The 15,931-nt window shown below is 47.1% G+C and overlaps 2 protein-coding genes across 2 annotated transcripts in view; one reads left to right on the top strand and one right to left on the bottom strand.

Annotated features, from left to right (window-relative positions):
- Positions 1 to 15,931, top strand: part of LOC105203738 (leucine-rich repeat-containing protein 52) — a 61,709-nt gene that overhangs the window by 29,347 nt on the left and 16,431 nt on the right. The gene's annotated exons all lie outside the window — the stretch shown is intronic.
- The window catches only part of LOC105203739 (zinc finger protein 395), a 95,688-nt gene that overhangs the window by 72,967 nt on the left and 6,790 nt on the right, over positions 1 to 15,931 (bottom strand). The gene's annotated exons all lie outside the window — the stretch shown is intronic.

Here is a 15,931-nt window from a genome sequence, read left to right as displayed (position 1 = left end):
CTCCGCCGGCGACCTTCTCTCTCTTTCTCTTCGTCAGCCGATAATCAAATACCGCTATTCAAATGTATTCGCGACGCCGGTAATTTCCCGCTCCGCCGCTCCGTTTCCGAATATTTAGCATCTTAGATCGAGATAAACAGTGCCGTGATACGGCAGCTCGACGACAAATACGCGATACTCGACGAAAAAGAAGTATTCACGCGCGCGCGCGTATCTTCCATATGCGCGATAAGAAATTTCCGCATTCCGATCCGCCGCGATCGAGTGATTTTCTGGGGCGCGGGATTTGTTTCCGCCAATTTCGATAATTGACCGCGTCTTTCCCAACGAGCCTCCTTCATTTCCGTCTAGCTCTCGTCCGGGCGTTGCCGGTGCGTCGAGCGAACGGCAAAGAGGAGGTGAAGAGGGGCTGGGGGGAGAGGCGGGGAGAAGACGCAGGCGTCCAAAAAGCAGGTCACATCGCGGCGATAACGGTAGTCCGTAACAGCGCGATGGTGCAACGAATGGCATCCACGTGCGGCGGAGAAAGAGGAACCCCCCTTTCCCCTTTCCCCCTCTCTCTCCTCTTTCTATTTCTCCCTCCCTTTTCTCCCACTTCCCTCGCGTACAGCGTGACTATTCGTAGTTACTCGTGGAGTAAAAGCGCGACGACGACGACGACGTTACAATGGCGATCCCAAACGTAACGGGCTTTCCCACGCATCATTACAGGTCATTACGCAATTAGCAATCTTCTGGAAAGTCCGCACGCAACTTGAACGTCGTTCTACGTTCTCGGACTCGTTTTGCCTCAATCTAGTGTCGCGCGGCGAATCATCGCGACGCGCGCGTTTCCGCGTTTGAGAGCGACACTCTCAAAAGCTTACGGGACGAATGATTATTCGCCTCGCGGTAAATTTTATTATTACACCCAATCGCCTTTTTTCCTCCTTCTCTCCGTAGAAAAGCTCGCTTCAAAAAATACGTAAGATACTGTAATTAAGGAGGACAAACAAAGCTATTCATGCTTCCTGTAAAAACAGGAAAATGCGGCTCACGATAATCTCGTGGTAAGGTATTTCGAAGCTTTGTCGCGCGCGACACAATCTCTCTCTCTCTCTCTCTCTCTCTCTTTTTCTACGCTGACGCCGCGCCGTCAACCGCGACGATTACGAAATTGACGAGGAGGGCAATTGCTTGCTATCAGAGGCCGCCCTCGATGGAGGCGGAGCACCCGCTCTGTCCCACTCGCGTTTACAAAAAGTAACGTTACAGCATATCGCGGAGGTGATTTATTATCCCCCTCCCCCCCTCCCCTTCTGCATAATAACATAATAGTCGGACGATTATCGGCGGTGCTTTTAATCACAGGGCGAACGAAGCGCGTACGACGCTCGCGCGCGATCGGTCGCGATGTTAAATACGGCGAAACGTTTACCGCCGACGTAATTATTACGTTTCTCTGCCGCGTCGCGCGTTCCTGGGCGACGACGTGTTTCTGGGTGAATGCAGTTCTATATATCTATCGAAGGACGCCGAGGGTGTCAACGTTCACCCGCGCGCGCGAAAGTGAAAATCTGGGCTATCGAGAGAGAGAGAGAAAGAGAGAGAGGGAGCCTCGTTTATATCTCAGCTTTTATTGGTCCCGCAGTGATGCAACAACGGCTCGATCATGCTGTCGACGGTGTTTGTAATCGCTGTGCCAATTATACGGGCGCATTTCGTCCTCTAAACCTCTACTTTACCGGATGTACCGGATGTATCTGTGAGTCACGAGTGACGCCCCCTCGACGTTGCACAGCCCATGTGCGCGCGTGTGTACGGGACACCTAATATTTTTCCTTTTATTTTTTAATTTTTTCAATAGCTTTGTATACTTGTAATAATTCGGTGACGTGAAATGAGAAGATGTGGGGGTGACAACGAGAGAATGCCGTTGAGAAAATTGATGAAAGGTGATTATAAAAAAAAAAGTGCGTTCCACTTTTAATGAGATCAGGCAGATAACGACACAGCTGTCGAACGAGGAACGATACTAGAAGCGGATACGCCTCGTTTTCGAGGAACGACCGTTTACATTGTTCTACACAGAGCGTACGTACGAGTGCGGCCTCTCCACGTGACCGTGCGAATGCATTTTTCTCCACAGTGCACACTGGCGGTGTGGCAATAACAAACTGCGGGGCGAGAGCGATACCTGTCACCCGGCGGAACCAGTTCCTCGACTCGCTAGCGGTCCATGTGCCTCGGCCTCGGTTTATCTGCGCGCCGCCGCCGGTCGCTCTCTCGATACACTTCGTTATCGCGAGACGAGAGTGTCAACTCCCGCGCGAAAGTGAAAATCTGGGCTGCGGCGGTGGTGGCGGCGGCAGCGGCGGCAACGGCGGCAACGGCGGCAACGGCGGCAGCGACGGCGGCGCTGCGCGAGATACGCTACGTTTGCTCATTGTCGGCGCGTGCGGCTACGACGGTGGCGGCGGCGGCGGCGGCAAGAGGTGGCGGCAAGAGGCCGGCCCCCGCGGCGGAATCTAGGCTGCGACCCGCTTCGCCGTATCATTTAGGTCATTGGGTTCGGCCGGGTCCAGCGAAACCGGGTAAACGCGACCCACACCCATTGCCACGAGAGTATCGCGCGAGCGCGCCTGTACTATAGAGAGTAGAGAGAACCCCGCCATGCGCGGCTCAGCGGATAGATCGCCACGGTCGAAGCTCCGCGGCCGACGTAACCGCTATTACAGCCGGCTCTCATTGTCGGGGCGAAATGGCACGCGGCGGCCGCAAAATGCAAAGCGACCTCCGCTCGCGCGCGCTCGTATCGAGCGGAGATTACCGGCGCGATGCCCCGTCGAGCGAGAGATGCCTGGGAATTAAGGATGAACGATGCGCTATCGGAAATATCGATATTCTTTCTTTTTTTTCTTTTTTTTTTTTTACATGCCTTCGAGCATCGCAATCGTATGTCCGATGTATGTAAGCCGTCGCGTGTAAATGATGCAAACCTTTGTCACTGACGTTCGTCACACATTCGAAACTTTATCCATAGCAACACGTGTCGTGAAAAGTGAGCGCGCGGTGTACGTTACGCGATCAATGTATGTGCACGGCGCGCGGCAAACGCGCGTTTCTTCCCGGCGTGTCGGGAAGTCGACGTCAGGGATTCACCCACGTATCGTATTATCTCCCGTTGGAGCGCGTCCCGAAACACGCGTGCAGGCACGTACGCGCGCGACCGACGACGCGACGTCGTCACTTTCTCGCGGTTGCGAACCGCTTCGCGATCGCCTGCATAAGCGAGGCGAATCAGCGAGTCGATTTCGACGTAACGAGAATGATAAGGGTGCGTGAGTCGGAGTCAATGTTTACCGTTAACGATTCGGACGTGCGAACGACGGACTTGACGTCCTCGTTACACACGTCGTAGTATAGCCATACGGCCGGGCGTTTTTAACGCGTCTTCACGCGCGTTTCGACGTACATCATCGTCCCATGCGTATGATGTGGTGAAGCGCATCGCGGCGCGATGGGAGGAAAGAGGGAGTGCGAAGGCGGATGGCGGGGAAGGGAAAGAAACAGAGAGAGAGAGAGAAAGCGAGAAGCTCTATACCTCGCCGTTATATCACAGCCGACGTTGCGTAAAATACCACGCGCGCTCTACGACACCAGGCTGGCACACGCTCCTCTTCTGTTACAGAGTACGTACGTCGTACGTGGCCGCCTTTCGCCCCTCTCCTGGCCCCCTTTTAAATCCCCTTCGCGATTCCTCTCGTCTCTCTCTCTTTCGCGCCGCTCACCACTCTGCCGCCACGATCCTCGCGTCGTGTGCTGAGTCTTTTTATATATATGTATACATACACGTGCCTTTACTCACGTACATAAACCCACGCCGCGGCTCCCCGTCGTACGCAGCGAAAGTTTGTTTTCATTCCTTCTCTTCCTCTCCCTTCCCCGCGCAGCGCCTCTTTTCCACGCGCTTTACTACGTCGTCCTCCTTACCGGAATTCTTTTTTAATCCCCATGCGCGGGCATTCGGGGCGACCGCTCGATCCAATTCGGATTAATCGAAGCGACGAAGAAGCGACACCGGATGTTTAAAATTCATCGAAACTGAGCACTCACGTTTCGGCGATAGAGACGACAGAGTGAACAACTTGACTCTAATATTTAATTTATCCGCTTTATTGAAAATTTATTAGAACAATTTTTTTTAAAAATGTTTTGAGACGCTCGCGCGGAAGTTTATCGAGACAGCTTCGTCGAAACGGCAAGAGCAATCGGAAAAGAGAACATAGAAACATTCTGTATTAGAACGATCGCGCGGAACACGATGAATGAACGCGTTTAACGTCCCCGTGCGAGCTCGCTCTCGTTGGTAATAAAAGGAGAGAGAGGGGAGAGAGAGAGAGAGAGAGATCTTGTTTTATCGATGAGCAGATATAAAATCTGGGCTAAAAGGGCGCGTACACATCGCGACGGACTACGGCAATCTTAATTCCACGACTCAACGAGGTAACTAAAGAGTGCATTAAGATAAACGACTATCCCACACACGTGTAATGTACACATGCAATGCTCGTCGTGACGAGAACACGTCGGGACGCTCGCGATTCCGCGCGTGTAATGCATTATACATATACATGCGCATTTGCATTCGCAAGTTAACGAAGTGTAGCGCGAGAAGCGAAAACGATAATGATATCGATGTCGGCACCGGTTTGACGCGGTATATTACGAGAAAATAGCGCAAGCGGTACATGTAATTACGGAACTTCGTACTTCTTACGTCATTTTCGTGAGACTCAGGTGGATTCAGGTGGTAGAGGCGTTACGCGTACCAGAGCATTCTGAAACTTCCGGACACACGATGTTTTATTTTTTTCTTTTTCTTTTTTAATTTAACGCTAGGCAACCGAGGCAACGTGTTTCGTGATCGACGTCGATGCGTGGCTCACGTGCGTGATATAACACCGTGAAAATGGGCAGTTTTCACCTCGTTTCGTTGCGACGGTTGCCGCGTGCTGCGCGACGACAAAGCGCATAAACAGCCGCCGGAAGATCTGCATATACAGATTCGATTTTTACGCCGTTCACACGCGTTTTATCCCGATCGAATACGCCACCGGCTCGGCGCGGCGCAACGCGACGCGATGCGACGCGACGCGACGCGTCGCGTCGCTTGAGTTTCGATAAGAGCGACAATAATAAGCGCCGGTTGTACTCGCGCTTCGGCACGCGGACAGCCGGAGGGGAATCGCGTCTCCTTCCGCGAGGCGAATGACTCGGTACACACTCGCAGACTCAACTCGGTCAAATCGCCGGCGCGCAATAACGCGCTCGATAAAGAAAAAGAAAACGCCGGCACGCAAACGCGCGTCCCTCGCCGCGCGAATCTCGAACTCACTGTGTGTGTGTGTGTGTGTGTGTGTGTGTGTGTGTGTGTGTGTGTGTGTGTGTGTTCCGTCTATTTTCCCGGCCTACAATCTCCTCGCGTTGCTGCGCAGCGCGCATCCGCATAAAATCGCTTAATCGATGAAACGGAAGGCCGGCGGTCAGTCGCTCGCTCGCTCGCTCGCTCGCTCGTCCCACATCACCGAGACGCGAACGCTCGTGGCTAATAAAATAAATCCGGCCCAAGTCCAGAACCAGGGCGGAACATCGATAAGAACGTCGACGACGACGCCGGGGAAACCGGGATTCGTGTGAGGCAGCAGTGAAATCTCGCTCGTTGTTTTCCCTCGTGATTGTTGACAGCACGCTAGGCAACGCGAGCTAAAGACTCTTTCACACGTCGCGATTTGTTGGCCGCAGGCCTATCCAGTTAGTTTCTCTTATGTGATTTGTCGATACTCCAAAGTTTCATTTACATACCGGTCACGTTTAAAAGAAAGGAAAAAAGAAAACAATCTTTTAGTCTTTAGATTTCTCTTAATTTGGAGTCGATCTTTTTTCGATTTTAAATTACGGACAATCGATAGTAAACTTTTATTCGTCGTTTGATTTTATGTCGATTTTTACCGATTTACTTTAGAGGTTCAATTTAAGCATCAGTCACGCGCACAAAGATACAAATAATATAAAAAATTCAATATAAACGAAATGCCATACAGGTCATATCTAGATCTTGTGCTGATATTTATTGATATTGATTTTACATATCCTTTCAAGTTCACGAAACTGCGCGGCGAATAAATTAATCGGTCTTAAACGTATTTCTAAGTTGAACGAAAAATATTAATATCAAGTTATTAAATTGAAAACAATTACGCTAACAAGTATCTAAATTTGAAAATCCCTTGCTCCTTAAAAAAAAACTACATAAAGAATTTATTGCGAAAAATAACAACTCAGCCAGGGATCGAACCGGGGACCTCCCAACTTTCGAAAAATTTAAAAACTCGCAACGCGATGATCTTCCTCAACATTTTTCGTCGAGGTGGACCATCGCGTCCACGTCGAATTGCGCAAAGAGCCTCCCGTACATGAAAGGTAGCTCACTGGGTCTAAGATACTCCGTGCACCGTTGTACATGACAGCGTGAAATCTGACGTTTACCACGTTCTGTCAGCTGTTCTTGACACATTAGCAGATCGAGGCCTCGGCCAATTGCGCGCGGCACAGCGGCGTGGCGCGGCGCGGCGCGGTGCGGCGTTTCGACACAATGTGTATTGCGCCGACACCGAAAAGGTTAAATTCTCCGTGCGCGATTTATCAGTACCGACGCAGCGAAAAACCGTGACGTGTGAAAGCGATTTAACTACGATCTTTTAGACAAGGACGCAGCATCGCGGCGGCGGCGGCGGCGACGGCGATAGCGGCAGCGTCAGCCGGCCGGCGTCGTCGACAACGACGACGTCTCCCGCGAGCGTCCCCCGGCGGAACTCGCGCGCCGTGTTGTGTACAATCGGATACCTTCTCGACCTACTTTTCTGAGAAAGGCCCGACCTCGCTTTTCTCTCCTCGATGTAGCGAGTACGCGCCACTTTTCCACGCGTCCTCGTGTTCCGTGCGCCGTAACGCGCCGCGCGCGTCCGTTACCGGCGTCGCGGAAACGTCCAACGATGACATTGTCGTCGGCAAACTTTTACGCAACGTTATTTTCTCCCGACATCCGGCGAGACGACAACGCGCGAATGACAGCGTCGTTTTTCCACAAAGTACCTCGCGGCGCCCGGTGCTCCACGCCGCGCACCTCGCAAACTTATCGGAGCACGTTCCTTCAAGTAGAATCTATCGCGTATACGAGAGAGTACCGAAGATGGGACGTTGGCTTAGAAGAATTGAAAGCTACGATTCGCCATGCTTGTCGTCGTTCGAAATGAAAGCCGGCGCACTTGGAAAATCGATAAGCGTTACCCTTGAGCGATCAATCGTATAATTTGCGGACGACAACGGCGAGGTAGACAACGCTTCCCTTATCTCACGATTGCCATGCACCGGCGACGAAACCGCTTCTGCATGCTCAAACGCGGCTTATTCTGCGCCACGCAAAAACAAGAGAAAAGAAAAGGAGAGATGCGCGTACAGCCGACAATCAATTTCGCACTCTACGGTGCCCGTCTCGCCGCGTGCATCTCGATTCCGCTTCTCGCTAATCGTAATCGGATGCAAACCGGAGAAGATGGAGGGGGGAGGAAAAAAAAGAAACGCGCGTGGTTAAGGCGAGGCGTATTATCGCTGCGCAGCAAGATGATTTTCTTGCCGGCTTAAGTGGAAGGAGTAATAATGACCGCGAGAAGACGACGGGGAGTCTCGCGGAAGCCGTGCGAGGAACGTTGTGCGTCTCCCTCCCTCTTAGCCCTCTCCCTCCCCCACCTCCCCTCCTCCTTCCCGTGTGTCCATGCGTTACCTTCGCACGCACAAGGTTACATTATCGATCATAATTTACGACGCGTACTGCATCGTTACGTCACCGGGGCTTCGTTTACGAGCTAGTTATCGCCAGGTGGGAGAGCGCGCGAAACGTCGTCCGTGCCTCGCAGGATACGATCAGCTGATTTCAGCTGGAGGCGCGCGGACTTGAATCTGAAAATATTGAGCCCGATAATGCTCGCACCGGCTCGACGTGAAGTAAAACATCACTTTCGAGATCTCGACATCGAGGTCTCGAGATCTCGCTTGATACGTGAGTTTTCTTAAAATGTCAGGAATGCGTCCTCTTCGGACGCCGATAATACGAATTCCTCGAACTAGATAACGAAACAGGTCAGACAAAATTATCAAGTCGAGAAATGTGAAAAGCAAGTTATCGTCTGGTCTAAAACGCATTATGTTCCGATTCCTTTTTTTCTCAAAATGAAATCTTTACAACGTTGTACGACGCGCTGAGTTCATTTTGCGCAAATTTTACAGCTATGTTGTTCGACTCGATAGATTTTTTGTCACAATGTTATACATATATAATCGACGAAAAGTATCACATTTAATGCAAAATCTGTTATATTGAATGTCAGCAAATTGGCGCAGTATACAAAAAAATCTGCTGACAATAGAAGAATACATTGTCGCACAACCTGTGCGAAGCTAAACAATTTACCAACGCGCAAAGCTTCTTCAGCTCTCAGCTAAAAAAAGAAAGAAAGCTTTACAAAGAATGACTAAAGAGCTGTTCAATAAGCAGTGTGGTAGAAATTTAGATCAATTATCAACCTTCAAAACTTCCATTCCAGCACTACTTGGTATTGTACCAACTGTATATGAAAAAGACTGTACAAAAAAATACGAGGCAGTGTTCTAAATGTAGTAAATGGTACTATAAAGTTAGGTATGGGACTTACACTACAGGATACTAATGCTGCTAATTTTTAAGAAACTGAAATTGCCTAAGTGAAAAAAGTTTCAAAGATGTTTACCAAAGATTATTTTGATGTTTAAGAAGATAATGTTTTTTTCAAATATTTATTTTTAATTTATTTTTTATATTCAGAGTTTAAAAAAATTTTTTATTTAAAAACAATTTATATGAAAGTTACATTTTATTTTTGTGTGTGTTACTGATATAAAAATTTTATTGTTGTAAAGTTTACTTTAATATCCTCATAAATAGAGCTTTGAACCAATAAAATAAGTTAGGTAGGCTTTATTCGGCTTAGATACTTTATATACGTATTTATATATATTTATAACATGAATTTTGCGATAAAGTATATTAAATAAATTTTACATTTATACATATAATTTAATATTTATTTTTATTCTTATAATTTTCTTTTCACAAGAACGCATTAAAAAGTCGCTTTGTTTTCAATCAAGCATAAATGCTGGAGCTAATAAAAGAGCTTAGATATGCCATAGCGCTCCACTTCCTATAGTCGATATCTACACCATATCATAGCCTTCATATAACCGTCGAACGTTTATGATCGTATTTTACATGACGTCAAGTATTTTATTACACATTATTTGAGGATCAATCCAGAAGCGAAGGAACTCAATTGTTTCATGTTTGAATACATAATATAATAAATAAAATTTGTAACGTCGAATTATTTCGGGAAAAGCGTTGCGATCCGAATTATGTGAGCTAATGGATAGCTTTCACCATCGCGGCCAATGAAGTTTTCACTCGCGAGCGACGGGGTCGTAACACGTTTCGATATGAGGCGCGCGCGTGCTTATTTCGCCGTGCGTGGGCGAGTCAGCAGCGATTATTTCGTCCGATGAAATTCCAGAACGGCGACGACGACGACGGCGACGATGACGATGCCGGGAGGGAAGAGGGGCGCGGAGAGGCATAACGACACGCGTGCACGTTCCATTTCGCAATGCCGACTCGCCCGACTCCTTCGCGATCGCGACGATGTGCAACTCATTTGAAAGGGGCCGCCACGTCGAGTACGTTTCAACGTCGCGACGAATTTTGCGAACGCGTGCTGCATATGCATCGCACCGCCGCGCCGCGCCGCCGTGCCGCCGCGCCGCGACCGTCAACGAAGCCGTCCCAAGGTGATTATGCCCGGGTATGTGCTAACGATTGCGACACGGACGCCAACGATGGCGGTGGCGGTGGTGTCCGCGGTTTGCGGTGAGAAAGGGGAAGAGAAGGACTCCGGGGCCGACCGGCCGGCCGGCAGCAACCCGAGGAGAGAAGGCGGTGTTGTGCATTGCCAGGGCCCTACGATCGCGAGTGTATGCACGAGCGACCGGCTAGGCCGGGTTGGCCGGCCGGCCGGCGCGATCGGGCAGCCATGTTGTTTCCAAACTCGAATTCGAGCTCGCGAGCCGCGGGTCAGTTCGCCGAGAGAAAGGTGAACCACCACCTCGCAGCGACGTTATGTCACCCCGCCTTATCTTATTTGATCTTTCGGTAAAAAAAAAAATCGTTTCTTCGCGCCGGGATAAACAGGTTTCGATACCCGATGCAATACGAAATCGCGGGTGAGTTGTCACGGCTCGTCTGAACCGCTCCGGGAATATCGATGACGACTCGCTCGAGCTCGAGTGGATGAACTTCCGCTTACGTCATAAACTTACGGCTGCAACGGGGGTCTTTTTAACGGCGACCGAACGGCATTAAGACCCTAAAGCCTGATCTACAATGTGCTCTTTGCGTTTTGTCTTGTCCTTTTTGCTTTTTGTTTTGTGCTTTCTGCTTTTTGTTTCCTTGCTTTGTGTATTTTTGTCACACGAAGCCGAGAGACATCGTCATGCACAAAAGGCAAGGATTTTTCTGCACAAAATTAGCAAACAATTCGCCAAAAGCTTCGTTTACTTGTATCTCAGCTTTATTTTCTTTATCAGACATATTTTTTATCAGACTATGTTCGATTCACCACGATACCGTGGTCGTATTTAACCTAACCAACATGTTTCTTTGTCTTTGTTGTCCGAGATAAAATTTGACGAACTTCAGAAAAGACAAGAAACACGATTGTCGGTAAAACAGTGCGCGAAGAGACAAGAAAGCAAGAGGCAAAAAGCAAGAAATAGGAAGCAAAAAGCATATTGTAGATCAGGCTTAAGAGTTCTTGGGATGTTTCGCTTTGAAGCGATCGTTAACCCGTGAACGGTTGTCCTAAGAAAGCGATACTTTGTTGTAAATTAAAACTGCAAATATATGTAAATGAGAGATTTAGCGCGACATCTTAATCGACACAAAAAATCAAACGAGTTTATCTTGTGAGAAGTTACAAAGGGCATTAATGCCTGTCAAGTATGTACACAGTATACGTTATACTGAGAGTAAAAGTAGCTGTAGTTATTCGCAAGATAATTTCAATGTTCATTATGTAAAGGAAAACAAAGACGTATCATTGTCATCGTGAGCAGACAGCTTAATGATCGCTTACGAATTAATCTCGACGGAATCAGCGTAGGTACTGCGAAATAATCGCGAGAGTGCTCGCGAGAGATGTCGCAAGAAAACCTTCGTAATCGCACCGTGACGACGAAAGAAATTAAAAAAGATGGACTTACATGGAAAAAACAATCATGATGGTTAAGCTTTGTCTGGTTACCTCAATCAGAATGCAAGTAACCAAATTTTTTTATTATTGCAATAGAAAAATGTAGATTATTTATATTTTATCCACATTTTAGATTAATTCAACGATTTTCTTCCCGTATAGAAATCGAAATTCGCTCTAATCCCTCAGGCACCTAAACCGAGTTCTCGGCCTGCTCGGCTCGGAACAACGTGTCCTGTCCGTTTATATCAATAAAAAGAAAGTCGCGCGACCGGCTGTATACACGCATGGCTAGCGCGGATAACAGAACGCGGGTCGAGGAGCGCAACACCGAGTTGCGCTAGGTGTCATAAACGTCGTAACATTTACCAGACGCGGGATCCCTTTCGGAAAGAGCGCGCCGTGTCGAGATATTTTTAGCAAAGAACTAGGCAATGTCGAATGCAATAATTGACAGGCAGCAGCGCGCTTGACACGCGTGCTTAAAGCATAAAATTGAAAGGCGAGTAAATCGACGAGTGATTCTGCATTGAAGGAAATTCGTAAAAAGAAAGGGAGATGAAACTCTTCTTATCTCGTCGTATGAATTTCACATCCGAGACGCCACTCTTAGTGCCACTCGGAGAGTGCCGATCTGTAAATGCCAAGGCATGCGCAACGCCTAGTTGCAACAACGTGGGCAGTCCCGGTGCACTCTTGAAGAGACTTCTCTCTCTCGTGTCTGTTTATCATGCGCTTAGACTGGCTGTTACTCGCGAACAACGTGTGTACACACGCCGGCGATGCCGGCCTGGTTAATAGCGCGCAGAGTAGATATCCGCGATCCATCTTGCGTAACCTATTTACCGACCAAGCGATGCGAGTACGTATGACATAATTCAGCGCGGCTCCGAGAAATCTCTCAAATCATCGCGGATGCCTTTGAATCGACGCGCTGTAGTTCGCATTCTTATCGTACGTCTACACTAGGAAAAAAAAGTTGTTAACTTGACTAAAATTTTTAACTTGGTTAAATTTTTGCAGTTTAATTATTTATGCATTTAAGTTAAATATATAAATACTTAAACTGAAGTTCATGTATTTTATATATAATATTTAACTTAAATACATAGATAGTTGAGCTGATGAAATTTAATATCAAGTTGAAAAATTTAATCAAATTAATACCGTTTTTTTTTCAGTGCTATGTGCCAAATCCGTTCAATTTGGAATTGTGTTCGTCTATGCAATACAATTACAATTTTGATAAAAATGCAATCTTTTAAATAAAATCAAGGATACGATGCGTCTTCTAGTAAACACATGTTTGCAATATCTTTTTTGTTTTGACTGAACAACAATGCACACATGTACACACTGCAGAAGTTTTACGGATTCATTGTAGATTTACAATTGTGCTATGTATTCAGCAGGAAGTATGTCGATGCCCGAGGAACACCGATAATTTATTAAAGATATCACATGACCGGGAGCGAACTTTCTCCGATCGACAATGAGACTGTGCCTTTCTCGTAAATCTAAACGAGCGGCCTCGAATTGATCTAAACCGGACGTTCGTTCGCCCGGCCTTCCTGTGAAAACTTCTGACTCGTGTGAAATGATGATCGTCGTAGTCGAAGGCAAAGCCTTCGTGATGGATTTTCCACTTCCAACTTTACGATAACCTTGACGTAAGAAAGAGAGAGAGAGAGAGAGAGAGAGAGAGAGAGAGAGAGAGAGATTGGCCACCTGCCGTCGGCGGCGAGAGTAACTGGAGCGATGAATTATACGTTGGATATCATCTTGTGGCTGTCGGCAGCTGTTGAACGGAACCACGAACGAGCACGCGGCGACGAATCAAACAAGCCAGCGGCTTCCGCGGATAAGCGAGGCCACGGCGAAAAGCAAGAAGATATTAAAACCGGGGGCCGTACCGGCAGAGAGATAAGACGGCGTTATTTGCCGGAAGCGTTAGCCCGGCGCAGATAATGCGGCCCGATTGCGGCGGTTTACGGAGAAACATCCGCGACGTCACGTGCCTGACGTGCGGGGCAAGAGCGGTCGATCAAATATTTATACGGTAATTTCGTAATGTTCGAATATCGGCCAGTGATTCCCGCTAATAATGCAATCCCGGTAATACTATCCAATTGCTACTAGTGCTCCGCGGCAATTTCTACGGTATATATATTCATGTGTAGCTTCTATATCAGATACTGGGTCAATGACAGAACCAAGTACCAGACGCGAATGCTTTCGAGGCTACCGATCGCTCTACGGTATTATTAAGACGTTATAAATCAAACAGATTGCAAAGATCGTGGAGACATGTTATTTGCAATAATCGAATCCTTCAAAAGTAACATATCGCGAGTGTTGTTTTCTCGTGTTTTCGAAACCGTTTTCGAACCGCGTTGAAAATAACAGCATAAGATATTAATAAAGCAATACAGTAATAGTGACTCCCGCCGATTGTGAGTTTTCGACTATCTTAATTTCGTGTATCATGATTCGGCAGGTCGTGGTCTACGTCACGCCCCGCCGCCAGACGCGAGGTCCGCGTGCACTCTCGAGAGCGTTGTTTACGTCTCGCATCGCTGTGCGACGCGCGCGCAGATATATTATAATTGAGGCCAGTCGCAGGTTCGGCCGCGGCCGGCAGCCGGCCGGCCGGCCGGTGCCGGGATGTCTATCTTTGGCTCCACGCACGAGAAGTGTATATACGCGCGCGCGCAAGATCTCTTACTCAATCGGCTCACGCCCGTTGCACCGTACCGCCCGCACCGCGCCGCGTTGCACCGCATCGCACCGTGCTGTGCTATGCCGTACCGTGCCGTGCCGTGCCGGTGACCAGTGACACCGTTAAACGCGGCCATTATTTCGAATGCGTGGCCGCGGGTCGGATATTTCCGTAGTGCGGCCGGTTGTAGATAGAGCCGGCCGGCCGGCTTGATGGGCGACCGGTCGGCCGGTCGATCGGCCGCGCGACGCGCTCGCGACTTTCCGCGAAACGAACGCACTCCCACCGCGTAGCGTACCGCGCGCCGCAAAGTTCCGCGCCGCCACCATCCCCGTCGTCGCAGTGAAATGCACTCGGCGCCAGCGGTGCTCAGCCGCGTCCGTTTTTATCGTCGCCATGACAGGCAAACAGGGCACTTGATCGGCACCATTTTGCAGATTTCGCTGCGTCTGATATAAAAATGTTGACACCGCGCGAAATCAAATTTTGTAGATTAAAATATCTATAATACCTTTTTAATAATTTATGAGCTGAATAAGGCCCACCTAATTCTTTTCCTTTTAATTTCTTTTTAATGAGATATTAAAATAAACTAAGTGAGAATAAAGTCTTTATTTCAATCATTCAATAAAATATTTTCCAAGTAATATTTGAAAATAAGCAACAAATAAGTTTTAAATTCTTACATTGCCTTATTATGTGTTTATGAATGTAATAAAGACTTAAAAATAAATTAAAAATAACAAAGGTACTAAATATTATCATCTAAATCAGTTTTAAAATTATTATTAATCACAACAATGAAATCCCTTAGGGTTTACTCTGCTGTTAAACATCACAATTATCTTTATGTTGTATTTAATTTATCTTTTAATCTTAAAAAATTCTAGCTAGTGGAGTGTAATTTTAGCTTAAAAACATTGAATAGCTTAACAGCATTGAAAGTCATTATTCTTTGGTGCAAGCCTCATAACAAACAAACAACAATAGTTATAGAAGTACACCTTATTTATTGAGTACATTGTTTCTAAAAAATATGCTTAAAAAGTAAAAAAAAGTCGACACACATGTTTGTTATTTTCTATAGTTAAGAAATTGAATAATATTATACATTGCAATAAATCATAAAATAATGTATACTTAATAAACTTTGTAACGAATTTTTATAAAACGGTTCATTTATCCACTTCATCACAAGTTTTTGTTGCACTATATGAACGTGTTGCTGCCGGTTTTAATTTACCAGCCCCTCTTTATCCAGCGCCTATGACGTAGCTTTTAATATTTTAGGCATAAAGCTCGTTTTTAGATGATAAATTCACAAGTAATGAGCCTTATTCGGTTTTAGGTATCCTTGCTTTTCTTATCTTCTCAGTAATGTCCAAAAGATATAAAAATAAAGCATTTAAAAGATTGACCTTCTCATATCAGATTTATAATTGATGTTTCTTCAATGATGCCTGATCCAATGTTACCTTTTCTTTGCTCCGTTTATTTATTAATGAGTAAACGACATAAGTTTCGTCGACAGAAAGTTTTGAGGGGAGAGGGGAGGGTGTTTAATTATAAATTTAATTTACACCTTCGAAATTATTTGCGATGCAAATTTAATGCGGAAATTTAAAAAGGTTGTTTGCCTCTGCGAAAAGTACTTGTCCACCGCACTGAGGCACTGAAGTTCCTTCCGCTACCTTCCCGGCGCGAATGAAATGCGCGGGTCAGTGGTGCTCAACCTCGTCCGTCCGCGCGCGATCCCTCTAGTGACGTCGGCGCGATGACGTTTCGCATATACATTTGCATGACTCAATTTTGCGAGACTATGATTGATAAGTCA

The sequence above is a fragment of the Solenopsis invicta genome, chromosome 1 (assembly GCF_016802725.1).
Source record: "Solenopsis invicta isolate M01_SB chromosome 1, UNIL_Sinv_3.0, whole genome shotgun sequence".
NCBI lineage: Eukaryota > Metazoa > Arthropoda > Insecta > Hymenoptera > Formicidae > Solenopsis > Solenopsis invicta.
This window is presented reverse-complemented; position numbering and strand designations above follow the sequence as displayed.